The sequence below is a fragment of the Camelus dromedarius genome, chromosome 16 (assembly GCF_036321535.1).
Source record: "Camelus dromedarius isolate mCamDro1 chromosome 16, mCamDro1.pat, whole genome shotgun sequence".
Classification (NCBI taxonomy): domain Eukaryota; kingdom Metazoa; phylum Chordata; class Mammalia; order Artiodactyla; family Camelidae; genus Camelus; species Camelus dromedarius.
The window spans coordinates 26,101,072-26,125,662 of record NC_087451.1 but is presented as its reverse complement, the minus strand read 5'-3'; the positions used below and the strand labels follow the sequence as shown (position 1 = coordinate 26,125,662).

Below are 24,591 nucleotides of genomic sequence, written 5' to 3'. Positions count from 1 at the left end.
AGAGCCGTGTGCGCACTCCCGCAGCCTTTCAGGTGCGGTTCCGTGACCTTCTGATGGGAAGACAGCCCTCCCACGACTGCTCCCAGCCCCCTCCCCGGCTTTATTTGCTTTGTCACAGCCCACCTTACCTACATGTCACGCACGATGTCACTCAGTTTCTTGACTGTCTCCGGACTGGAAGGAGTGGCAGCTCTGTCTCATCCCTTGCTCTGAATCCTCACGCACAGAACAGTCCCTGGGACATAGCAGGTGCTCAGTAAACACTGGCCAAGCAGTTGGGCAAATACCTCTGCTGCATGCAGGCCGGGTGCTGGGGCCAGGTCAGCGGTCGACCTCAGTGAACCGGTCTGTGGAATGGGGAGGGTGACTGGTCTGAGGGAAAGATGGAAATTTGAAATTGCTGGCCCACTTCTGACCCCGGGCCTGGACACCTGCAGGCCCTCTGGCCTCTCCTCAGGAGAGCCATGGCACCCCAAGGCTAGGGGTTACCAGACCAGGGCTGAGCTTGAATGTGACTCTTGGGTCTCAGTGGCCCCCATCTGGCCTGGTTGGGGGTCCATGCCCCTCCTCTCTGCCTCTCGTACCCACCAGGGTGGAACCCCCTCTCTGGTGGCCTGTCAGTGAGCCCTGCTGACCACACTGCCTGCCTGGGGTCCCTGCCCTGGCTCCTGTTGATTATTTAACCCTGGGTGGCGTCTGGACACAGCCACCCTGCCCCAGGAAGCCTTGGCCCTTTGAGACCCTGAACCCCCCTCCCCTGGCCCACAGAACTCCCCCGCCAGGAGCCGGACTCACACGGTGGGCGGTAGAGTCAGACCCCTGGCTGGAGCAGGAGGTCTACAGACAGGCAGCCAGTCCCTCCGTGTGAATGGAAGGCCGGCTGGGCACTGGGTGCTGGGCGCTGCCGCCACCATCCCATGGAATCCTGCCACTAGGGTCTGATCTGATGGAACAAGCAAGGGGTTGGGGACCATGGAGGCCTGAGTCTCAATCTTGATGCTATCACTTTGCTTATTCATTTGCTAAGTGCATATCAGCGTTTCCTCCAGACCTGGCACTGAGACACACAGAGGGAGCAGGAACTTAGGTGGGGATCGTGTATGCTCAGAACCCGGCTTCTCTGAGACTGGCAGATCCCGCCTTGGGGGCCGTGCAGCTCGGCGGTTGCTGTCCTCCTTTGGCAGATGTGAATCTGGATCCTCTGCCATACCGAAAAAGGGCCCTGCTCCCCTTTGGGATATATCCCTCCACCACCTCGTTCCAGACTCTTAAGACGTGTGCTTGGAATCCAGAATCTACAAAGGGCCCTTGCTAAGTGACCTTGGATGAGTCATACACTCTGTCCTTGCCCTGCTGCTCTCACCGCCCCCCTCCATTGTTCTCCAGGGGGGCTGTGGGTGCAAAGAAGAGGAAGCCCTGGGCTGGCTGGGGTCAGGCTCACTCATTCACTCACAGATACTTACTAAATGTGTACCAGGCACCACTCCAGGGACGGAGGGTACGCCAGTGAGCAAACAGACAAAAACACCTACAAAAGAAGTACATCAGTGAGTTATATGGTGCATTAGATCATAAGGAAGAACACTCCAGGCAGAAGGACCAGTAAGTGCAAAGACCCTGAGGTGAGATCATAACTGGTGAATTGAAGGAACAGCCAGGAGACAGGTGGGGAGGGGCTGGGGGAGCTGACATTTTCCTTCTGATCTGGCTGAAACCAGGGAGGCCAGGGAGTCTGTGCCTGCCCCCTAGGGGAAGGAGGCACCCACTCCTGTCCTCGTTCTTCCACCTGCCACCTGGCCTTTGGGTGGCTGCCTGGAGGAGGTGGCCGAGTCAGGATGTGACAGGCACCATCTGAGGCTGAGGGTCAGGCGGCACTGTGACAGGGGTTATGAGTTCGTCTGTGGCCAGGTTGGTGGTCCCAGCAGGGACTGGGGCTCTTCGGTCGCATGGTGCGCACAGCGGGTGTCCCCTGGTCGACTCAGCAGCCTCAGGACAGAGTGCCCAAACTCCCAGGTCGGATAACTGAAGATAGATACTAAGCAGATGGAAAGCCTGGGGTCCACGGAGGAGCAGGGCTGCCCAGGGCCTGCTGGCTGAGAGTGGGTAGCTGCAGCTGGCCTCTCTTTTTGCCACATCCTTACCAGCGGAGCCCAGAGGGCAAGGTTAGGGTCCATTTCTGGGAGAGAGATCTGCTCTTGCCCCAGGTGGCCACACTCGGGCCTGGGCAGGCTGTAAGATGCTCTAGGCCGGCAGTTCCCAAGCCTGGCTGTGAGATGCTGATTCCGTGTGCAGAGGCTTGGGTGATTGGCTCGATGAGGTCTGGGCCCGAGCCCAGGGACCTGTTATTTGAGTCCCCAGTTGATACTTTACCAGTGGCAGATTTGGGAGTGACTGTTCTGGCCACTGGGGTCCTAGTGGCCTCCATGCCACCAGGTCCTGCACAGACTGCCCTCAGAGGCACAGCACCTGGAGGTACAGCGATCTTCTCGCAAGACCTCTTCTCACACCCCGTTCTTCCCCCATCCCACTGCTTGTAATCATGGCGGGGGTGGGGTGTAGGGTGTATGAAGACCGCAGTCTGGGGGTTAGTAGGTGGGGACAGGGGTCGGGCAGTCACTGAAGACTAAAACGGGAGTGACAGAGGTTGTGGGGGGCGCTCCTCCCCTCCTGCCAGAGGTGGGTGTGCCGAGGTGTGTGACATGGGCCGACTGGCGAGCCAGAGAAAGTGGACTGAGCCAACCCGGACACGTCAGCATGAGCCCTGGCGCGATAATCGGGTGGACGGACGATAGGCCAGGCACGTGTCTGGGTGGCAGGGTGGTGGAGGGAGAGGACGGATGAGTGAATGAATGGCTGCGTGGGCGGCGAGGGGCGGGCCAGCCGAGCGCTCAATCACAGCCCCAGGGCGCAGCGCCCGCCGGCTCCGCTCTGAGCCCCCCACCGTGGCCCGGCCCGGGGCGCGTAATTCCGCGTCCCCAGGACTCTGGGGCCGATCCGGCGGCGGCGCCGGGACTGGGGCGAGGAGGGGCCGCCCCTCGGCCGCCGGGGAACCGGAGGTGCGGTCCCGCCTCGAGGCCCCAGCCCCGCTCTTCTTTGTCTCGACCTGGTCCTCTGCTGTCTTCGGACCGCAACCCCCCTCTGCGGGCCGCCCTTGCCTCCCACCCTAGGCTGCTCCCGGATCTCCGAGTCTCAGTGCTCGCTGCCCCCAGCCCGTAGGCGTCTCCCCGGCCTGGCGGGGTCCTCTAGGACCGCGGGGCCGGCCAATGCCAGGATCTCCCAAGCCGCGTCTCTGGTGCGGAGGGGGCGCGGGATGCAGGCCCCCTGGTCTCCGCCTTCTCTCCTCCGCACCACCCGTCGCGCGGCGCCCCAACCCCAGCGCGGCCTGTTCGCGCCTCAAGCGGCTCTTCTGCGGCGGTGCGGTCCTCGACGCCACGCGGACCCCCCCCCCCGCAACGCCAGGCCCCGGCCCCGGCCCCGCCCCGGCCCCACACGCAGAACACAGCCCCCCCGCCGGCCCACAGCGCTTCATGGGCTCACCGCCCCTACAACCACAGCCCCACGCAAACGAGCCCCCGCAGAGTCCCGGCACCCCTCAGACACACTCAGGCCCACGCAGACACAATCCCATACGCACACACCCTCACGCAGACACAGCCCACACAGGCGCAGTCCCACAACCCCCTATAAACAATCTCACACAAACAACCCAACGCAGGCACCGCATCACTTGGTGCCTCCGAGCCCCAGAAACAACATTCACAAGCTCGCAGCAGACCCTCAAACCCCGTGACATTCACACAGAGGACAGGCTAGAAATACACAGCCACACTGATACACACACCGACCCATACGCGCAGCCAGGAGCTCACCCACGGGCTCGTAAGTCACTGGGAAAATATTAAAGCGTTCCCTCCCTCCCCTTCCATCTCTGGCGCGCGCGCGCGCGCGCACGAAAACACTCACTGCCACCCGCCCCCCGCCCTGCAACCCCAGTCCCTAAGCGCCTCGGAGCCTCCTAGCCGGTGACCCCAAGCCCCTGCGGTGAGAGCCGCGGGAGCGTCTCCCGGGCGCCCCCTCCTCCCGCTCCCACTCCTCCCCCAGCCTCCTCCCTCCCTGCCCCCTCCGCCTCCTCCCCTCCCCCGCGTCTGGGGCGCGGGCTGCGCGCTGCCAAGCCCCCTCATCGCGCGCCCCTCCCCGCGCGCGCCCCGCGCCCGCATCGCGCTCGCCGAGTGGATGCGGCCACGGGGCGGTCTCTACCTCCTGTCCCCCGGCGGCCCGTGAATAATGGCTACTGAGGGCGCTCGTAGGGGCTGCTGAGAAGGAAACGCGGGGCACGAGAGACGCGGCGCGCGCGGGAGCGCGAGGGAGAAAGGAGCGAGCCCCCGGCCGCCGCGAGCGGCGGGAGGAGAGAAAGGAATCGTGCGAGCGCTCACATTTTTTTCTCCCAAGGATCTCATCCGGCCGCCGCGTTCTGGAAGAGAAGAGGGGAGAGCGCGCGCGAGCGAGAGAGGAGGAGGAGAGGCGGCGCGGGGAAGGGAGGCGGCGAGACGCGCAGCGCCGGCGCCCGGGAGACCCAGGAGGAGCCCGCAGGTATTGTTGGCGGCGGAGCTTTGTGTCTTCGGGGGCCGATCCGGGAGCTAGGGCTCCCGGTGCCGCCGGCGGGGGTCGCCGCCCGCCATCGGCACCCCTCCCGCCGCGCCGCGATGTTGGCTGGAGTTGCCGATCAGCCTGTTTGGGGTTTTCCACACCGGTTGAGGGAATCGGTCTCAGGAGAAGGAATTTCTTTCTTTTCTTTCTTTCTTTTTTTTTTTTTTTTGGTCGCAGTTTGGTTGTGCCAGGGATTCCCCCTCCCCTTTCCCCCACAATACATTGGTGAGGGGTCTTGGCGACACTGGCACTGGCAGAAGGCTGGGGGCTGAGATGGCGGGGCTAGTGGCCACGGACAGGAGGGGAGAGACGCTGGAGAAGGAAGGAGTTTTGCTCAAGTTCGCAGTCTGCGCCCCCGAGCTGGTCAGGCGGGGAGGGCCGCCCGCGCGCCCGGTCCTGCTCCGGGCAACCGGTGGGAAACTTCCCGAGAGCGCAGCCTCCCCGGGGACTCGGCGCCCCCGACGCCTCGGGCGCTTCCTCCGGCCGCCGCAGCCCCTCCTAGCCGCCCGCGAGCGCCGAGGTCGCGCTCTCCCCGCCCCCGCCTTCCTCCTCCCTCGGCGGCTTCCGGATCTGGACAGAGCAGGAGGAGCGGCTTCGAACACTTCCCCTGGAGACCCCTCCCCACTGGCCGCGACAGCCCCCCTGCCCTGCACCCCCGCCTCACGCGCGCCCCAGTGGCCAGGCTGACAATGAAACCTCGCGCCTGTGCGGTCGGCGGCCGAGGGCGGGGGGTTGTAGCTCGGTCTCTCAGGGGGTGCTGACCCGGGGCAGGGGGAGGGGGAGGGGGACTCCTTAGGGGGAGGGGCTTGTTTGGGTTAGAGACGTTGACGTCGGATGGGCTGGGCGCGGTGGAGGCCGGAGGCTTGGGTTCGGGGCCGGGGTCGTGGGTTCCAGCCTGTCTCGGGCTTGGTGATTGGCTGGGGACTCCAGGCACGTAGAGCCCCCCCCCCGCAGCCTCCTCCCCTCCTGTACAATGCGGGCTTCAGAGGTGATCCGAGGGTGATGTGTGTGTGTGTGACTGAGTGTTTGTCTCCTGCGATCCACAGCAGACGCTGCTCCGTGACCCGGAGATCCGGACCCTCACTCCTCCCCTAGGGACTGGGGGAGGGGAGGAAGGGGGGTGGGAACTTCTCCTTTCCCGCCTGGACCCTGCGAGGGGAGTGCTAGCCCAGAGAATTTCTGAGGACCGCAGTCCTGAACTGGGGCTCAACTCAGTGGGGGCCACGGGGTCAGAGGTGTCTACACTTAGCACCGGCTCCCTTTGCTCCTTTTGGTGGGGAGGGGCGGAGCAGAAGGGGTCAAGGCTGGTTGGAATAGGGGGGAGAGACCGTGGAAATCTGCCTTAATTGGATTCCCAGGCAGCCACGGAGGGGGAGGTTGGGCGGCTAAAGGAGCTCCTGTCTCTTCCCCCGGTAGGGAGCCAGGCCCAGGGACCCCGAGGCAGCGCAGTCAGGTGAAGGAAATTCTACTTAAAGAGGGGGTGCCTGGGGGAGAGGGGGAAGCTGCTCTGTGGCTTGATCCAGGAGGAGGAAGAGTTAACTCTTCCCAGAAATCTGTCGGCCCCCACACAGCAGGACGCAGAGTGGACCCTTTGACGTGCTAACAGGGTGACGCTGGCTGATGGCACATTCTCACCCCACATGGCTCCCACCTGGCAGGGTAGTGCCTTATTCAGGCACCTGGGGAGGTGGAAATCTGAGCCTAGAGGTGCTGCAGCCAGGCAGTGGCCATGAGGCCCCAAGGGAAAAGGGGTTCCCTGCTAGAGCCTCGGGGGCTGGAAAGGGAAATGGCTGTGGCTGGGGGGGCACTTCTCCCCACTCCTCACCTGCAGCTGGAGGCCTGGGTGTTACGGGTGGGCTTCGGACCCATAGACTAGACTGAGGCCCTGGTGGCTGAGGGCAGGCCGGGATGAGGCTGCAGGGAGGCAGGGCTGAAACGGGCAGGGTTGATTTCCGCTCACTTGAGGGCCCATTAGGGCACGAGCCCCTTGGTGTAGTTACTGGTGGGGCTGCTTCCCTTCCCTGCGGTTTCCGTTTCCTGCAGGTGGGAGCTGTTCCCTGAGGACCTGGGGGCCTGGCACTCGGTGGGCGCTCAGCTTTGCCTGGACAGACATGGGAGTGAATGAATCAGTGATGAGTGAACACATAAATGAATGAAAGGGGAAAGTTTCTCAATTGGAGGCATTTAGTAATTTTTAATAGTCTTTTCAATGTATGTGTTTTAAAATAGGGTTAATGGAAAATCTGAAAAACAGAAAATTTTTTCTACTGCCAGCCTCGGCGGGCTGTGACAGTGTTAAGATTTTGCTGGCGTTCTCCGCAGTCTGCTTCGACTTGGTGGTTGGTTTGTGTGTTAGCGACCCCGGCGGCGGCATCCTCTATATTCAGACGTATATCCTGCTAACGGGAGCCTTTTCCTGTTTTGTAACCAACTCTTCATAATCACTGTGCTTAATGTTTTCAGGCTTTTCCAATTGGGTGGCTGCACCACCATTTACTTAAAATTCCCCTTTTGTTCCACGTTCTGGACGCCCCGGTGACAGCAAAGATGTGTCTGTGTAGGGGCTTGTTTGGGTGTTGAAGATGGTTTCCTTGGAATAGTGCTGCTCACGCCTGCAGTGGTTTTTTCCCTGATAAGTGGGACACTATTAGCCTTCCCCCCACAGTCTAGAACCTTCTATCAGAACTGAAAGTGCCTTGGCGATGAACCACCTGTCTGACCTAGCCCCCCTCCTTTGACAGAGAAGGAAACGGGAGCCCAGAGAGGGAAGTGAGTCCCGAGGTCACACAGCAGTCACTGGAAGCTGCTTGTAGCAGCCAGTAACAGACTGCTGGGCTGCCTTTTGGTTTCCACATCTGGGAAGAGCCCCCAGGGGTCTTTTGGGCTGACCTTGCCCGTTTCAGATGGGAGCTCTGAGACCTCAAAAGTGGACAAGCACACAGCTTGCCTCTAGTGTTACCACTGGAGCACCAGACCCTCGTGTGTCTGCACACAGGCCGTGTCCATGCTGTCCACGCCATCTGGGGCCACCCGAGAGGCTAGCCTGTGGTCGGCCAGCCACGGATTCCCTGTTGCCCCTCCTCACGACTCCCCCTTCTTCTTTGCCATCCCATTTTCCAGGAGGAAAAGCTGAGGAACCAAAGCAGGTGCAGAGGGTGGGATGGGACTGCAGATGTCAGAGGACCCCAGTGGGCCCCGGCCCCCGGGCCTCCACTGACTTACGCAGAGACCTAGCCCTGGGTCTGCTCAGGAGCTGGGGGCAGGTGCTGGAGCAGAAATCTGCCGTGGGGCGGTGGGGAAGGACCAGCCCCATCTCACACTCTCCCTCTGCTCTTAGCTTGACCCCAGGAGGCCCCTGGGGAGGAAGGGGAAAGAGGCAAGGGAAGGAGGAGAGGGGAGAAAAGGAAGGATGGGCCCAAAGACTGGGGGGGGGGGACAGAGAGAGAAAGAAAGGGGTTCGTAGAGAGGGAGGGGAGGGCAGGAAGGAAGGAAGTGAGGAAAGGACCTGGTGGAAGTGAAAGGAGAGCAGCCCCACACCCCTGGCCGCCCCGGCCTCGTGGGCACCCGGAGGGGGAGCTGGGGCATCGCTCCAGCGGGGGCGGGGCTGGGCATGGGCCTAGAGGCTCCAGACCAGGCGGGGGGAAGGGGGGGTGGACCTGGGTGGTGGCATCTCTGTTCAGGGGCTCCCTGTGTGGCAGGGCACGCCCAGGTCAGAGGCCAGGGCCACGGGTGCGTGTTGGGGCCAAGTGACTGTGGCTCTGACTTCCCATCGCAAGACAAGGACCTTCTGCTCCCCTCTGCCAGCACCCCGCTGGCCAGCAAGCTTGAGGGCAGCCCTCCGTGGGTGTGGCGTTTCTGTGGTGTCCCTGCGCTGGGACACACGTCTGTGTGTCTGGTCCTGTTTGAGTGTTCTTAGGGTCGGTGTGCCTGCCGGGCTGCTGCATCTGTGCTCACGGCTGTGTGCCCTGGCCCCATCTGTACTGTTTCTCGGGCCTGCGGGTGTGTGAACCTGTGTGTGCTGTGTCTTTGGGTCTCTGATCCCATGTGCGCGTTTCCCGGGGGAGAGCGTGCCCCCGAGTTGGGGCACGTGCATGTTTATCTGTGTGTGAGCACACTTCCCTCCTGATGGCCCCAGGAGGGATCCAGGCATCAGGCTTTTGTGCTGCTTTCAAGGTTGTGGCTGGGTGGGTGAAGGGGGGGCTGCCTTCAACTGGGGGGGGAGGCAAAAGAAAATCTTAAAAGACCGTCTTCCCTCTGGTCTCCAAGGAGATCAGCCTGTGAAATGATCCGCACGTTAATTAAAAACGATTATATCCTGATTGAGCCGTTCCTGCTCACATCCCCCAGCCAGGGTGAGGATGGGGCTGAGGCCAGAGGGTGCAGAATGGGGCAGGGTCCCTCTGCCAGGCACACCAGCTCAAGACCCAGCCCTCGGAAGGGAGCACACCTGGGGTGGGGGCAGGTGGTGAGGTGTTGGGGGTAGGTGCCCAAGGCAGATTTCAGCTTCTCCTTTGAGTTTTGCAGACACCCGGGCCCCGGTGGTGCTCTCTGAGGCTTCAGGAGGCTGAGGTCTGGAGCAGCCATCCTGTGAGCGTGGGCACTTCTGTGCTGCACCTCTGAGCCTTGGTGTGTGCATGTCTGGGTGGCAGCCGCCAGGCCCCATGGGTCCCCACGCATGTGCTGGGCGCTCAGCCTGTTTGCACAGATCCTGCGAGTCAGCATTTGTGGTTCTGGTTTTATGGAGACGTGATGTGCTTAAGGTCATGGAGCCAGAAGGTGGGGACCCCAGGCTGGACCCAGTCTCTGACCCCAAGTCTCAGACCCCCTTCCTAGCTCCCAGCTGCCTCTAGACTCCCATGATGAGGGGTCCTCCCTCTGTAGGACCCAAGGAGTCTCGGGCGCCCAAGGACTGGCCTTGTCACCCACACGGCACCCCTGAGGCTGTTCCTTCCACGGGTCAGAGCTGCACGGCCAGGAGGCTGTGCTGGCCATCCACATGCGTAGCGATGACACGCCAGCCTGGGGCAGCTCGGGTCCGAGTCGTGTTGTCTTCGTCAGCCTGGGCAGGGCCTGCTCCCTTCTCTCCCACTGTCCCCCAAGCTGGCTGATGACCACAGCAGACCAGCTACAGTGCCCTGTGGGGCCTGCTGGTCAGTGTGTCCCCACACTCCTGGGTACATGAAGCAAGACCTTTCTGGGAAAGCCTGGGCCCCCGGTCAGCCCTGTGAGCCTGTAGTCATAGAACAGATAGTCACAACCATCAGGAACCAGTGACCCTCTGTCTACACCCTGGAATCGAGCATTGTTGTGGATACTCAGTGGGAGGTGCTCGCAAACCGGTTCACCTCGAGTTTGGGGCACCGACTGTCCAGAAGGTGGCCTGCTGCCCTGCCCCTTGTCCACACACTCAGTGACTGACGGGTTGTGTGCCCAGGCCAGCCCACCCAGGGGAGGGAGGGCAGCGGCCTCGAGCAGGGCTTCTCCGGCTTCCTTGAGCCCAGGTTCCCCTGCGTGCAGTGGGGAGCACAGCTTTCTCCTGACTGGGCTGTCGGGAAAGCAAGGAAAATCAGGGCAGGTTTGTTCAGACACCTGGCAGCTTCTGGGTGCACAGAGAGGCTCCTCAAGTGTTGGTCTGCACACCTGTCCGTTCGGGGCACCTGGGTTTGCTGGCTTCTGGGAGGGAGACACACTGTTCCCACTTCAGTGCTTTCGGGGAGATGGTCTGGGGTTGAGGGGACTGTTGTCTTGGTTGGAGCCTCCAGGGGACTAAGAAATTCATTGGACCCACCGGAAGCTACATTATCAAAGGTAGAGCGTCTGGGGAAAAGGAGGGGATATTCCTGCTGGACCAGGTCCCGTGTTCTTAGGGGAGCTTCTTAGGGGAGGGTTCTGGGGCCAGAAGTGGTGTCATGAGGTGTTAGAGGAGCTGATGGGACCAGAAGGTCCTTTGCCCGATCCCAGGGTCATCACTGGGAGAGAGAAAGGCCCTTTGCAGGGAAGCAGGCAGAGAGCCTGCCTGCCCCGGGGCTGCCAGACCCACATAGTATCTGACTTCCTGAAAACTACGACCTTCTTGCCTTTCCCAGGGCTTGAGGTGCCTCCTTTCTCCTCTGCTGAGGGCCGTAGCCCTGGAGGTCCTGACTGCAGGGCAGGCTCGTGTCGGCACGAGGTGGGGTGGCCTGGCCTCGTGGGGGCGGCGGCCCCGCTCTGCTGGGGGCATGTGGGATGCAGCCTGGTTGCTGTCTCCCACCGTCTCAGGGACCAGGACTCAGATGTTTGCGTGACATCTTCTGGTTTGCATGTGTTGGCTCTTAATCCAGCAACCCACCAGGGGCCCCAGTTTGCAGCCTCCTGGCTTCATAGCAGTTACCCAGGGGTCCCTGTAACCGCCCTCTATGTCCAGCCTTGAACCTGGGTCTGCAAGCCCCCGTACCAGCCTCGTGCTTGTCTGCGCCCACCCCACCCTCGTTCGCCGTCTGAAAGGGGAGGGTGTGGGAGCAGAGGGCCCACACCCAGGCCTGCCCTACCCCCTGCACACTCACCAGCCGGGCTGGGTGGGCATCTGGTGGGCACTGGGGTCACAGGTCAGGCCCATGTTCTTCAGATGTTTGCTGACAGGCCTGTGGGTCTGGCCCAGGGGAGGCACATCCAGGCCCTGCCCCCTGGAGAGTCAGGGTGGTCCTCCTGGAGGAGGGGAGGCATTTGGCAGCCGGAGGAAGCACCATGCAGCACACCTGGGGGCCTGGAGGCAGGAAAGGGCTAGGAGAGCTCTGGAGGTCAGACGGGGGAACAGGAGAGGCCCGGGTGGAGGCTGAAGCCGGTCTGGGCCTTCTGTTCCGAAGATCCGGGCAGGGGAGGGTGCTCTCCTGCAGAGGCCCACAGGTGGCCCCCCGTGAGGAGAGACGCAGAACCCTGGTGTCCTTGGGCCGCCAGTTCTCCCTGCAGGGCCTGAGCTGGCTCGCGGAGAGCTCTGACCCCAACCCTAGCCCAGACATCCTGCCTCGCAGTCTCCCCGGCGCCCCCCCCCACCCCGCGGAGCTGCTGTGTGGACCTGGGCGCCGCTCCCAGCTCCTGCTGAGCCAGGGGCGGATCACGCAGTCTCGCTGGGGAGGGAGGTGGTGGTCCTCGGGGACCAGTAATTAAAGCCCAGCAGATTGTAATTCCCTGAAAGAAAGCTCAGCACCAAGAGAGCAGAACGGGAGGGGCACCCAGAGTCCTGGGAGGGCAGGAGGAGGGGGCGGCAGGGTAGGGCCGGCAGGCAGAGGAAGGGGGCCTGGCGTCCTCCTGTTGCCAGCATCCTCTGCAAGATCTCCAGGCGCCCTGAGCGCTTAGTTATCCCCTGTCTTCAGACTTCCTTCTTGAGAGTCTCCTCTTATCCCCGTTTTACAGATGAAGAAACTGAGGCTTGGAGGAGTCGGGCCATGGTGGGTCAGGGCCCTCTGGGCGGGGATGACCCAGGGCGGTGTCCCAGGCGGGACAGGCCTTCCCACAGCACTCCTGACACTCCGGTGTTTGGGGTCCTCGGTCTGGGGAAGGGCAAGGGGAGCTGGACTCCGGGACCACACTGTGGTGACCAGGGGCATGTCGTTCACTGGCCCCCTTGCCGTGTGACGCCAGGTGGGCGTGGCCCCTCTCTGGGCATCGTCCCACCGTCCAGGGCTCAAGTTCTCTTGGGGTTGACCCATAGGGAAAATGACAGTGAGGGGAACTGACCTTGGGGACATGGTCCTCCCTCCTCCCCATCCTCCCTCATGCATCCTAGGGTCCCTCTGAGCATCTCACGTGGGGATCTCTGCACTCACCCCCATCTGACAGCAGAGCACCCCAGCCTAGAAAGTCTCTTGAAAGTTAGACGTGCTTTCTGCAGTCCTGCCTTCACCCCCTGCCCCGCTTCACAGCCTCCCCATCTCTGAGCAGACCCCGTCCTGTCCTCCGTCCTCCCAGGAGGGGCTCGAGAACTCAGACCAGAGGCTGTCCGCCGATGAGGCCTTCAGATGGGCACTGTTTGGCCAGCACAGGGTTTTAAAATTAATACCGGATTTCACGTACAAATCCCGCTTTTTGCTTCTCCTAAAGCTGGCAGGTCACAGCGCAGGCAGGGCAGGGCGGGGTTCGGACAGGGCCGGCCGCCGGGTTTGTCCCCCCCGCCTCCTCACACCTGGGTTCCCCTCCTGGCACCCCAGCTTTCGCTCATCTGGGCAGATCACGTCTTCGAAACTCATCTGTAAAGTGTCAAAGCTGAGGAACTCAGTCAAGCTGGGTCTTGAAGGTGTTTTCCAGAAATCCTCCAGGCAAGAAAAGAAAGGAAGGGTGCCCCAGGCAGGGCCTGCCTGGGGAGGAGGAGAGGTGCCCGCGACCCCTCGCTCCAGCCTCGCCCCCGCCCCCAGCCCCCGATGGAGGCCCCCAGCCCCCAATGGAGGCCCCCGTGTTGTGGACGGGGCACTGGCCGCACAGAGGGGTGGGGGCGAGCGCCCTGGCGCCTGACTCTCAGTCCAGTGCCCGCTCGCATCTCAAAGACTGTAAAAGGGGCCGCTTTCCCTGTACGTTTGAAAAATGCCCTTTTAGTTAATATGCGGGAGGGATTTCCACGTTCTCGAACGTAACCTTTTGCTGAAGCGACAACATGCAATGAAGGGTCCCAGGAGACTCGGTGTAATTTGGGCTGTGAGGGACAGAGAATACCAATGCAGAGGCCTCTCCAGAAAGCCTGCCGCCCCCGGCGAGCTGGGAGCCCGGGGCCCTGACGCCCGCGTCCCCCCCGTCTGCCACGGTTCATTCAGATGCCCCTTTGACTCTGGCTTTCCTCTCCTTCACCTTTTTGAGTGGGGGTCTGAGGTCCTAGAGGACAGGGCCTGCGTGGTGTCTCCAGGATGGGCAGGGTGGGGAGCCGGGGCTGGGGGTGGGGTGGGGAACAGGTGCCGAGGCCCCTTTTCTAGGCCAGGGCTGGCCAGTGGGCGTGGCAGACAACAAGGCCCACACGGAGGGAGGTTGAAGGGTGTGACCAAGGTCTGTTCGAGTCTGCCGTTGGCCCCAAAGGATCAGAAAAGGGGGCTTGGGAGGTTCCAGTTAATTGAGGCTGATTCTAAACCGAGAGGCTTAATAAATGGTAATTATCCCCTGTGGGAATGCGCCACAGCTAACCGGTGCCGCTGGGCCCCAGGACCATGGATCAGAGCCCCGAGCCCCTCCCACCCACCCAGGGGCTCTGAGAATGTCTGACCTGGTACTGTCGGCCACCCTCTGTTGGTTCAGGGCCTGGGGCTGCGTTGCACGCCCACCTGTGTGTCTGCACGTGGACCTGCACGGGGCACGTCTTTGTGCCTGTGTGTGCACACGTGACTGTGCTGGTACGGCCCACCCTGGCTCAGCGCCCTCCAGGCCCCTTCCCACAGAACAGCTGTCCCCTCACCTCTCACACCTGTCCAGGGACAGGGAGTACGGGATCTCGGTGTGAAGTCTCGGGACACTGGCTCTGTGGCTCCGGAGAGTCTTGTTGGGCGGTGTGAACAGAGGTGACTTAACAAAGTTTCAGTTCCACCCAAAGAGGAACTTTCTGTCATTGAGAAGCGGTCCGGAAGCAGCCAGGGCTGCTCTGCAGGGAGGGAGCACCCCGTCTCAGGAGGTATGCAAGCAGATCTCGAATGTGCGCCTTCCTCTCTTTTGTGGTCCCTTCTGAGCCCAGGGCCTGGCTGTGATTTCTCCAGTCGATGCACAGCAGTTACAGCCCGATTGGTTGGAGGGCCTGACAGAGGGCTTTTGCCCCTTGGTGTCCCCAACACCTGGCCTCTCTGGGCCCGGGAGCATGGGTGAGGGTGACAGTGTGTGTCCTGTGCACTGCGTGTGCGTGCGTGGCTCTGGGAGGTGGGAGGTGGGTGGGTGCTGCTGTGCGCTGTGCAGGTGTTGACTGAGGTGTGAGCACTGGGCTGGTGGACGTGTTTGCGGTGTGTTTGTGGTGTGGCTGTGTGTGTGTATGTGTGTGTGGAGGGGGTGGGTGTTGTGCCAAGGACCTGCCCACCTTTCCTGGTCCAGCCCTTCCCACCCAGGCCTCTCACTGCCCCTGCCCCCGGCAGCTCAGAGTTGCCCCAAATGCTGGCCATCCATGCTGCCCCTTCCAGGGACTGTGACACCTGCCAGCTCAGCTCTTATTTTATCCTTGCTCCTGGGACAGAGCAGGCCCTGCAGGTGGCTGAGAGGTCCCAGGGGGCCACAGGGACAGGGGAGGAAGTCGGGGAGCAAGGCTGCCTGGTCATGGCCCAGCCTCTCCCTGGGAGGTCCGGCAGGAAGTGGGTTCCTGAGTTTCTGCGGCGTCTGGGCCCGATAGGGAGACTTTGTGGATGTGCCCCGGGCATTTCCAGACACGAGCTGAGACGTTCCCAGAGGTGGCGTGCTTTTAGAAATGAAATGTGGCATTTCTGGAGACAGAAGGAGGATGTTTCTGGAGACGAGACGCAAAGCTCTTCGGAAGAAGGGGCATTTCTGAAGATGACGTGGGGGCACTTTGGGAGAGAGGGGAAAGCATGTTCTGCAGTAAGGAGGCGGCCTTTCTGGGTTCCAGACATGGTTGGAGATGAGCATTTCTGAAGATGGACTGTTTCTAGAGATAGACGGCAGCGCTTCTGGAAGTGGAGTGTTTGTGAAGATGATGCTGGAGTATTTCTGGACATAAAATAGGGCACTTCTGGATTCAAGGTATTTTTGGAGCCGAAATGGAACATCTCTGGAGATGGGTGTGATGTTTCTAGAAATGGCGCGTTTGGGGAGCTAAGGTGGGGCCTTTATAGAGAGCACGGACATTTCTGGAGGTGGATTATATTTGAAGATGAGAAGGGGATATTTCTGGACATAAGATGGAACACTCTGGATTAAACCCAGGATTTCTGGAGGGAAACGGGCCATTCTCAGAGAAGGGACATCTCTGGATGGGGGACGGGGCACTTCTGGAGACGGAGCTTTCTGGAGGCGAGGGCGGCGAGGCTGAGGCCGCCTGTGTGACGGTCTCTGAGGACGGGCCCAGGAGCATCTCCCACCTGTGACCCTTGTTTTGTGGGATGGGCCTGAGGCCCAGAGAGGGGGCTCCTGCCCAGGCCCACGCCTCCCTGAGGGAGGCCAGAGCCTTCCCGTCCTGCTCTTGGGGTCCCCAGCCCCCTCCAGTGGGGCCCCTGCGGCCTCCAGGCTCAGTGCAGAAACAGGCAGCGGCTGAACCGTCACACTGGATTTCATTCCGCTTCCTGGGAGTCGTCTGAGGCCTACTCCCCAGCCCCTCTGCAGGAGCCCCACCCTTTCTCATGCCCCCCAGGGACCCCCTACCTTGGAGCTGCCCTGAGGTTGACCAAGTTTCAGCAGAAGGTTTGGGTGTCCAAGGCTGAATATAGGGGAAGGCTGGGCCCCTGCTCCGGCTGGGCTGACTTCAGGGGTCCGGGGCCACCTCCCCCCAGGCCAGGGGAGCGGATTTTGAGGACTGCCACCACTTGAGCTGGCCTGGAGCCCTGGAGTAATTATTTTTCTTTCTTAATTGAAATTTCAGCCTCAGTGATCTGGCCTTGGGAGTGTGAGGCCGGCACCGAGACCCTGCGCCTGGCCGGGGTGGGGGTGGGCAGGGGGCCCCTACCCCCAGAAGGAGGGAGGCAGGCCTGGCTTCAGCCCCAGGGGGCAGATGGCTCCCCACACCCCCTGAATGCTGGTGGTGGGCAAGGGGCGGAGGGCTGCCGGTTGTGGGAAACTTCAGTGAAGGGGCTGAGCCCTTCACGCCAACAGTCTGGGGGAGGGTTGAGGGTGGAGGGGAGCTGGCCCGAAGCAGGTGTGGAATTGGGGCCACCTGTGCGGGGGGCTTCTGAGCCAGGGAGCAGGGTGAGTGGGCTGCCCAAGAACCCCACTCTGTGGGGTCTCAGGAACGCTGGCGGCTGTGACTCAGGCAGCATGCGACGATGGCCGGGGGCCCAGTTCCTGGTTCAAGGCTGGGTGAGGCGCTGGCCGGGTGGGGTGGGCTGGGGCTGTGGGGGGGGCGCGGTGTGCAGCTCAGGAGCCTGTTTTCCCAGCTGCGGTCCGGCTGGGCAGACACATGGACACACACACAAAAACACACACTCTCTCTCCACCTGGGTGGTCCCTGCTGCCTGGCAGGGCCTCCTGGGCCTGTTTGCTGGGGGGAACAGAGGACCCCAGGGGCCAGGAGGAAAGGGGGGGCAGGAAGCCATGGGCTCCAGACAGGGCTCCTTGGGAGGGGGCTCTGAGGTTCAGAGGCTGAATTTATTCAGACTCAGGCAGACTGGGGGAGCAGCCGTGGTCGGCCCAGCCCGGGTGCCTGCGGGCCCTCGTGGCCTCAGTCTTCCCCATCTGGGAAGTAGGGTGTGTGGCCAGTGTGGTGGGCATTCCCAGGGTGGGGCTGCGGCTCCAGTGCCCTTCTCCATGAACACAGCAGCCCAGTGCCCTGCATGCAGTGGGGTGGTCATTGTTATTTGGGGGCCGTTTTCCCAGCACCCAGAAATGCCATGCAGGGAGTTCTCGCCCCCCGGGTGGGCAGGTGCAGCACGGGAGGCCGGGGCCCATGGAGTGAGGGAGTAGCGGAGGCCAGGAGGCCACTGTGTCCTCCACTCACACCCGTGAAGTGCCCCCTGGAAGAGTCATTAGGACGACAGCCTTGCTCAGCAAGGCTCCCCTGACCCCGGCTCTAGAACCTCAGAGCCTGCCTTTGGGGGGTGCTGTGGCTGCCCTCCACTGGGGAGGGGACAGCGATGGCTGGACAGGAATGTTCAAGAAGGAGGTGCCAGTGGAAGTGCACCTTCCTGTGTGCTTGGGGAGGAGGGCAGGCTGGGAGCCAGGGGTGCAGAGAATCCAGGGGCTTTGGCCCCTCTGTTTGCAGAGCTGGGGGTGCTGCCCAGTCTCAGCCCCAGGCTGGCCTTCATCTCCCCCCCCCCGACCTCCAGCCGCCCCCCACAGCACCTCCCCTGCTCGGGGATTTTGAGGCCTTAAGCCACCACCTGCCCTGAGCTGGGCTCCTTCCTCCCTTCAGTGGGAGGCTGCCTGGGGTGGGCCCCAGGCGCCAGCCCGCCAGCCAGTCGACTGTTGAGCTGACCTCCTCACCTCGGGCCCAGACAGAGGGCAGCCCCTCCCTCAGCCACACAGAGCTGGCTGAGCAGACTTGACTTGCCCGCCATGGAGGGGGAGGGGAGCCTCCTGAAGCAGCCCCCAGGGGAGTCACGGGCTGAGCTGAAACCCCTTCCCAGGGGGCGGCCAGGGATCTGGCACCCATGCCCAGATGGCATGGGGACTGCTCCCCTGCAGGTCCGGGCCCCGTGCTGCGGGCTGGGACTCAGTGTGTCCGCCTGGAGCCTTGGGAGACCCTCCAGGACCTCCACACCGTGAGGGACTGTGCAGACACAGAGCACAGGCCTTCGGCGTCTGGGCCAGGGCCCCTGCCTGCCTTAGGCTGCTCCCATGGCCTCCTGGGGAGGATGCTGGCCAGGGGTCCCAGGTCCCTCTCCATCCAGAGAAACCCTGGGTCCTGGGGCTCAGCAACCTGCCCTCGTCCCCTGAACACTCCCAGGGCCCCTGGAGGACTAGAGTCACTGTCGCTCCTGTTTCTTGCCACACCGCTCCCCCATGGGAAAGTGGCTCCTTCACCGTCAGCTCTTGAGATGGCCAGATGGGGCACAGACCTGATACTGGGCCAGGGGTTTCCTACAGGTCATCGTGTAAGGCAGGCGAGCCAGGCAGGGAGTGAAAGAACTTGCCCCAGGCCACGTGGCCGCCAGGCTGGGATTCAAACAGCCTCTGCAGGTCAGAGCCGTTCTGGCTGGGCCTCCCTGGACCACCTGTCCCAGGTAGAGCGGTCGGGCAGCACAGGCTGCGGGAGGGGCTGTTTTTTGTGTTTGTTTCTGACCCCATGCGGTCGCCCGCCCCAGCAGGCCCTGGGGTGAACCCCCATCTTGGTTTTCCCCAGAACAAAGCGGCCCTGCTAAACGTGCCACAGCGGAGGCTTCAATCAGAGCAGGTGGAAGGGAACTCCATCTGCCTTTTGTTACACGGGGAGGGAGTGAGGGGATGGATTTGCCCTTGAACAGGGAGAGAGGGACGGGGAGGGGCAGGGACGTGCGGGGGGCGGGGGCGGGGGCAGACGTACCTGAGCCGACACCCACCCCTCCCCCACCCACATTAAGAGCGTGGTCACCATTTTAGCATTCAACCCACACGCCTGCGCGCGCACGCACGGGCGCGCGCTCGCGCTCACACACACGTCACTCCTGTCTTCCTCCACCGCCCTCTGAGGTCCCCTGTAAACCAGGAAGGTAGCCTCTGACCAGCAGGGAAAAAAGAAAGAGAAAAGGAGAGAGAGAGAAGGAGATTAGTGGAAGAAAATCCGACTCTGGAGTTACCTTAGTTACCAGCTCTAATGACTGGCGGGGCGGGCGCGGCCACCTTCCTGTGCAGGGGCCCCTCCCTCCCGGGCCCCTCCTTCACCCATTAACTAGACGGGGCCCTTGTTCCCGAGGTCCGCGGCAGACAGGGAGGACTCGGGGACTCTTCAACAAGAGAGAACTCCCTGGGTGGCTCTGAATGGTCGCTTTCTGTGTGGCAGTGAGGGACCGTCCTCTCCCCTGCCCTGGCTTCCGTCTGGAGCCGCACGCCCGGGTCTCCAGATGGACGAGCTTGTTTCTCGGGAGCCCAGTCCCTTATTGTTCCTGCGTGCCCCCGACACCCTCAGCTGCTCAGAGGCCTCGGGTGCCTTTGCCTCTCGGGAAAGCAACAGTCTCCCCGAGATCATTCTAGAAAGGCATTATTAAACCTGGGGAGCGGGGCTCCGCACAGAGCCCCTGGTGCCTGCCTGTGCCCGGGAGCGGAGGCACGCTCTCCGTCCTGTCTGGGGTGCTGGGCCGGCCACCTTGGCCACAGCTCGTTGCCGTGGAGGGGCGTGGCAAGAGGGGGGCTGGCCACGGGGAGATGACGGGAAAGGAGGCAGACGAGCAAACCCGTTTCATCAGACATTGCGTATCTTAGAAAAGCACATTTCAGCTCTTTTGGCTTTTGGCAAGCTGGTCCCAGCCTTTAATTTTCTAATAAAAAGGAATTACGTTTGCTGAAAAGACAGTAACCAGCTCATGTCAGGGTCTCTCCCAGAGACCATAGTTCCCGTCCTGGGCGCCTGCCTGCTTGGGGTAGGCGGGGGGCTCCTGCGGCCATGGGCCACGCCGGACAGGGGCACAGGGCAGGGACGCTGGGCACATGGCCGGGGCAGGCAGTGCCTGTGCGCCCCAGCCTAGCTTCAGGCCAGCTCCAGGCACACCGCAGAGGCCCCAGGCCTCACAGCAGACGTTCAGTAAATATTTGTGGAATGAACGAATGAATGAGTTCTTGCTGCGGAGGCCTGGGGAGGCTGGCAGGCTCCTCTGAGGGGCAGACCTGGCTGAGCAGAGGAGTGCACCTGCTCCTGCTCCCCAGAGTCTGAAGTCACCTCTCTGCAAGGACTTGCCAGCCCCGCACCCCCCACCCAAGCTCCTGGCACTGATTCACTAGAAATTTTGCCCTAAATCATATACTTAAAAAAAAAAATGACGTGTATTTATTGTTTAAAACAAAAGACAAAATTGAAGTGTGAGAAGTGGGAAGCTCATGCTGCAGCCCCGTGCCGGAGCCCCCCGGAGTCACCCGGGCGGGGATGACCCTCGCTCTCCCTCCTGCAATCTGGCTGGGTTTCACTCCAGGGGACCCTTCCACACACACTGCTCCGCAGCCCCAAGGGCCCCCAGCACCGCCCCCGTCTGCTGCCCAGCCTGGGGTGCTGGCAGCGCGGTCACTGCCTACGGAAGTGCCTATCTCTGCAGCGTGGGCACACGGACAGCTTCTCTGTTGCTTCGAGTACCTTCATTCCAGCCCCAGTTCTCAGCAGGCTCGTGTAGGCAGAGCCCTTGACACATGGTGGTCCTTGAGATTAGGAAGGAGTCTGCATTCAGTCCTGCGCCCCAGGCATTCCTTGTGTCCTTCTGCATGCCAGGCCTGAGGCCCAGGGACCGCACAGTTCCAGAGGGGCAAGGAGGCCCCAAGCAGCGTCCAGGAGCCCATCTGCACTGCCCCGCCCCGGCTCATCACGGCTGGGGCCCAGGCACCATCAGACTGGTTTATGGAACCAGAAGTGCCAGGGCATGTGGGCACGGGTCACACTGGGCCTTCCCTCGGGGCTGCTGCCTGAGCCCAGGTTGGACGCAGCCTCCCGCCCCACGTCCAGCGCCGGGTGCCAGGCCTCAGCTCCTCAGCCCCTGGACTCAGGAGCAGCCTGGGGCTTGTTTGTTTGGGCACTTGGGCAGAGACACACAAAAATGCATGGCACACTGTCCTCAGCCAGCCTGAATCTGAGTCCCCAGGGTGGGGACTCAGGTCTGCTGACACCGACCAGGGCCCCGTCCACTCTGCAGTGCCCGGCTGGGCAGTGGGAGAGCCAGCGGGCTTGGTGCGGGGAGGGGAGATTGGACTGGGGAGGGACAGTGGGACCAGTTGCCCCTGTTCCCTGCACAGTTCTGGTCACGTGGTGTCTGAGAGACAGCGCACCTGCCTGAGTGACCGAGTGGACAGTGGCACTTGGACACAAGCTGACTCTGGGTCCCCTGTGCGCTGCAAGGCCGGTCCCTTTTTCTCCCTGACACCCAGCTTCGCTGGGGGAGGCCCAGGGGTGTCCCTGAGTTAAAATGCCCGCCCATCTGCCTGTTTCCAGCCTCCATCGGCTGCCCCGGGAGGTGGCCAAGCCACTGGTAAACCCAGGGCACTGCACTGTAAGGCCAGAGCAGGCAATGGCCCCGGGGTGGCTGCAGCATGGTTTTCATTCAGAATGGTTTTTTTACTTTTAAAAGAAAGGGAATGATGGTTGTAAATAAAGAGGAAAAAGCAATAGAGGTAATAGGTCAGAGCCCCTCCCCCAGGCTTCCAGAGAGTCCTGGCCTTCAGTTTAATGCAGGGCTTTTGACTTTTGGCGTGGGGTGTGTTAGTATGGGTGTGTGCGCACACTCACCTACCTTGTGTGGACCCTGAGCATCTGGAGATGATGTGGACCTGGGGTGTGCCTTTAGGGGCGCCCTCATCCTGCGGTGGGGACTGGTGGGAACTAGGGGGGAGCGGCTGTCTGTGATGGGGGCGGACTGCTCAGGCATGGGGGAACCTTGGGGAGTGAGGATCACAGAGGGGCACCTGAACGGGAGTCAGTTTGAGACCTGCAGACTCTAGGTCCCTGGAGGACTGCAGGGTCAGCCCCTCTGTGCCAAGCCCAGGAGAGCTCAGCCCTGGAGCTCGGTGAGGGCAGGCAGGCGATGTGGGCTCTGCTTTATTCTGAGTAATGGGAGCCTCAGCCAGTGTGAAGCAGGGCAGTGCCCAGGTCCGTGTGGGTGAAAGCTGGGGCCAGCACAGCTGCAGGAAGGGGAGCGGCCTGGAGCCCCGAGGCGCCTGTGTGGGCCCGGGCAGACAGGCGGGGGGCTTGGGTGGCCTGGCCTGCGAGGCCTTCCTCCTGGGCTCGGCCGCTCTCAGCTCCCTGTCCCGGGCAGGATGCCCTCCACCTGTACCTGTCACCCCGCACGGTAGAGAGCAGCGGGTGAGGCCTTCGCACTGCCAAGTCGTCCTCCGGGGATGCTGGCGACGACTGAGCCTCCAGGTGTCCTGCCGGAGCCACTGCCCCCACCCGCCACCCTCTGACACTCAGCTGCTCCCCAGAAAGAAAGACCTTGTCACAAAGGGAGGGAGGGAGCGGACGCGCTTCCACGACAACGCAGCCCATCTGGGAGCCGTCTTTATTTTCCTGATTCAAGGAAACATCTGTTCCTGCCTCTCCTTTCAGAGCAAGGCAGGCGGCAGACCCAGGACCAGGGGCCCCGCCCGTCCCTGTGCTGGGCAGGAGAGCGGGGACCCTGGGCTGAGCCTGGAGCTCCGTTCTCTGCCTGACTCCCACCCACCCACCGCCGCCTGCTCGCCTGCTCTGACCCTCCGTGGACCTGCTCAGGTGCTCCTGCCACCCCCTTAAGATGTGTGTGGCTGTCACCGCCTCCCCAAGAATGGGCTCCTGGGCAAGCCCTGAGGCCGCCCCCAGGGTCACGTGTGTTAGTGACAGACCCCTCGCTATTCCTCACACACACACACAGGAGCCGTGGTTTTGAAAGATACGGCTGCCAAACAAGCTGCATTTATTACATAATGATTAATTCATCGCCCCATTTCTTATTAATCAAAGACATCCATAGCTGCCTGCCCAGGCTTTGGGCTGGGGGAGATGGCCAGCGGGGCCTCGGGCCGACAGCCTTCTGGCCCAGAGCAGGGCCCTGCTGGATTGGTGTCAGTGTGGCCTTGTTGGGGGCATTTACCCCTGAGGTTTCTAGAAGAAATGGAAACAGCTCAAGGACTGCCCCCCCCCATTGCCTCCAGAAGCCCCTGGGGCCACTTGGGATGTTTTATCTCCCCCTCTCCAGCCAGCCCTGAGCTCAGGATGGCCTCCTGGCACTTGGCCACTGGCTGACCGGCAGCTTGGCAGAGGATGAGGGAGTGGAGTGGGCCTGTCCCATCCCTGGAAGCTTCCATCCATGGCAGCCCAGGGAGGAGGGTGGGGGCCTGGGCTGAGGTCAGAGCTGCTCCAGGCACAGCTGGAGGGCAGCTGACAGGACTGCCTGGCAGACCAGTCCTGAGTACAGAGGCTGAGAATCTTGGGGTCCAGAGACATTTGAGATGCTTGTCCTCTCACCTCCCATGGGCAAGATAGATCAGGCCATCCACCCCTTCTTTCAATTTCTTTATCTGACACTGACTGTGTGGCTTTGCATCCACCAGGAAAGTCACACCCGAGTAGGGCTGGGGAAGATACACAGAGAAGTCATTGCCGTCCCGTGTGGTGTCACGCCAGGGGTAGGCCAGGGAATGAGGGACCAATAAGAAGGTGCTTAAGCCAAACCAGGGGATGTGGTCAGGGAAGGCTTCCTGGAGGAGGTGCTGCTGCAAGAAGATTGGTTGGTATTTTTTGGGTGGGGGTTACTTTTTAAATAACTACTTAGTGCCACGTGCCGTTAGGTGCTTTTCACATAGGTTGTTTCGTTTGCACCAACAACCCTGTGAGGTAAGAAATAGCTTCCACGTGTTCTCAGTGAGTAAGCCACGGATCAGAGGGGAGGTTGCTTGGCCAGCTCACTCAGCCAGGTTTAGAATTCCAAGTGGTTCTTAAAAGATAATAGAAAAGATGTCACGGGATGGGAGGTGAGTCTGGCACGCCTGGCAGAAGAAACAGCGAATGCAAATGGTCTGAAGTGCTGGCGTGAGTAGAGGTGGGCTGGGGTCATGGAGAGCCCTGAATGCTGGCAGCAGAGCGCAAGGGAGCCAAGGCAGGTGTGTGAGTGAGGGAGTGATGTGGTCCCACTGCAAGTCACTGGGGCTCCAGCTCCCGGTCAGACCTCCCTGACCAGCACCCCCACCGCCTGGCCTCCTGGCGGCAGGCGCGCCTCCCAGATCTGGTGCCTCTTTTCCTGCTCCTCGCCTCAGGAGACAGCAGCCAGGCAGGCGTGGAGCATCAGGGACGTGCTTGTTACATCAGCCCCCGGGGACCTCCCAGACCTCCCCCAAAGCCTCCACTGCCCATCTCCCTGTCCAGAAGGAGGCTGAACGGTGGCCAGCGTCTGCCCGGCAGCAGAGTTCCCGCTCTTCACCAGCTTCCTGCGCTGCCTCCAGGGATGGCCTTGCCCGCCTCCCTGGAGAGCCAGCACTTCCGCTGCTGCCCCGTCACTCTCCTATCGGAGACGATGCTTCATGTCTAGCCCACGTGGCAGGAGCCCTGAGAGCAGCAGCTCTCCCTCCCCACCCGGCCCCGGAGCCCCTGACGGCCTTGCTCACCTCCTGAGTCGATGTCCAGCTGCCCCCTCCCAAGTACTGTCGGGGACGAGAGGGCATCTGGGAGCACCACAGGTGGCGTTTTCTCCTCTGGGACCCAGAGAG

General features: G+C 62.1%; 1 protein-coding gene across 4 annotated transcripts in view; it reads left to right on the top strand.

The window, feature by feature from the left end:
* RAI1 (retinoic acid induced 1) overlaps nt 1–24,591 on the top strand; it is a 101,868-nt gene that overhangs the window by 27,833 nt on the left and 49,444 nt on the right. For 2 of the 4 annotated variants that reach the window (XM_031467437.2, XM_064494809.1), the window contains exon 2: nt 4,450–4,590. The exons of 1 other annotated variant lie outside the window; for it this stretch is intronic. The gene's annotated coding sequence lies outside the window, so the exon portion shown is untranslated. Of the gene's footprint in view, nt 1–4,173; nt 4,591–24,591 lie in introns of those variants that run through there. One more of the 4 variants, XM_031467438.2, reaches the window with a different exon arrangement.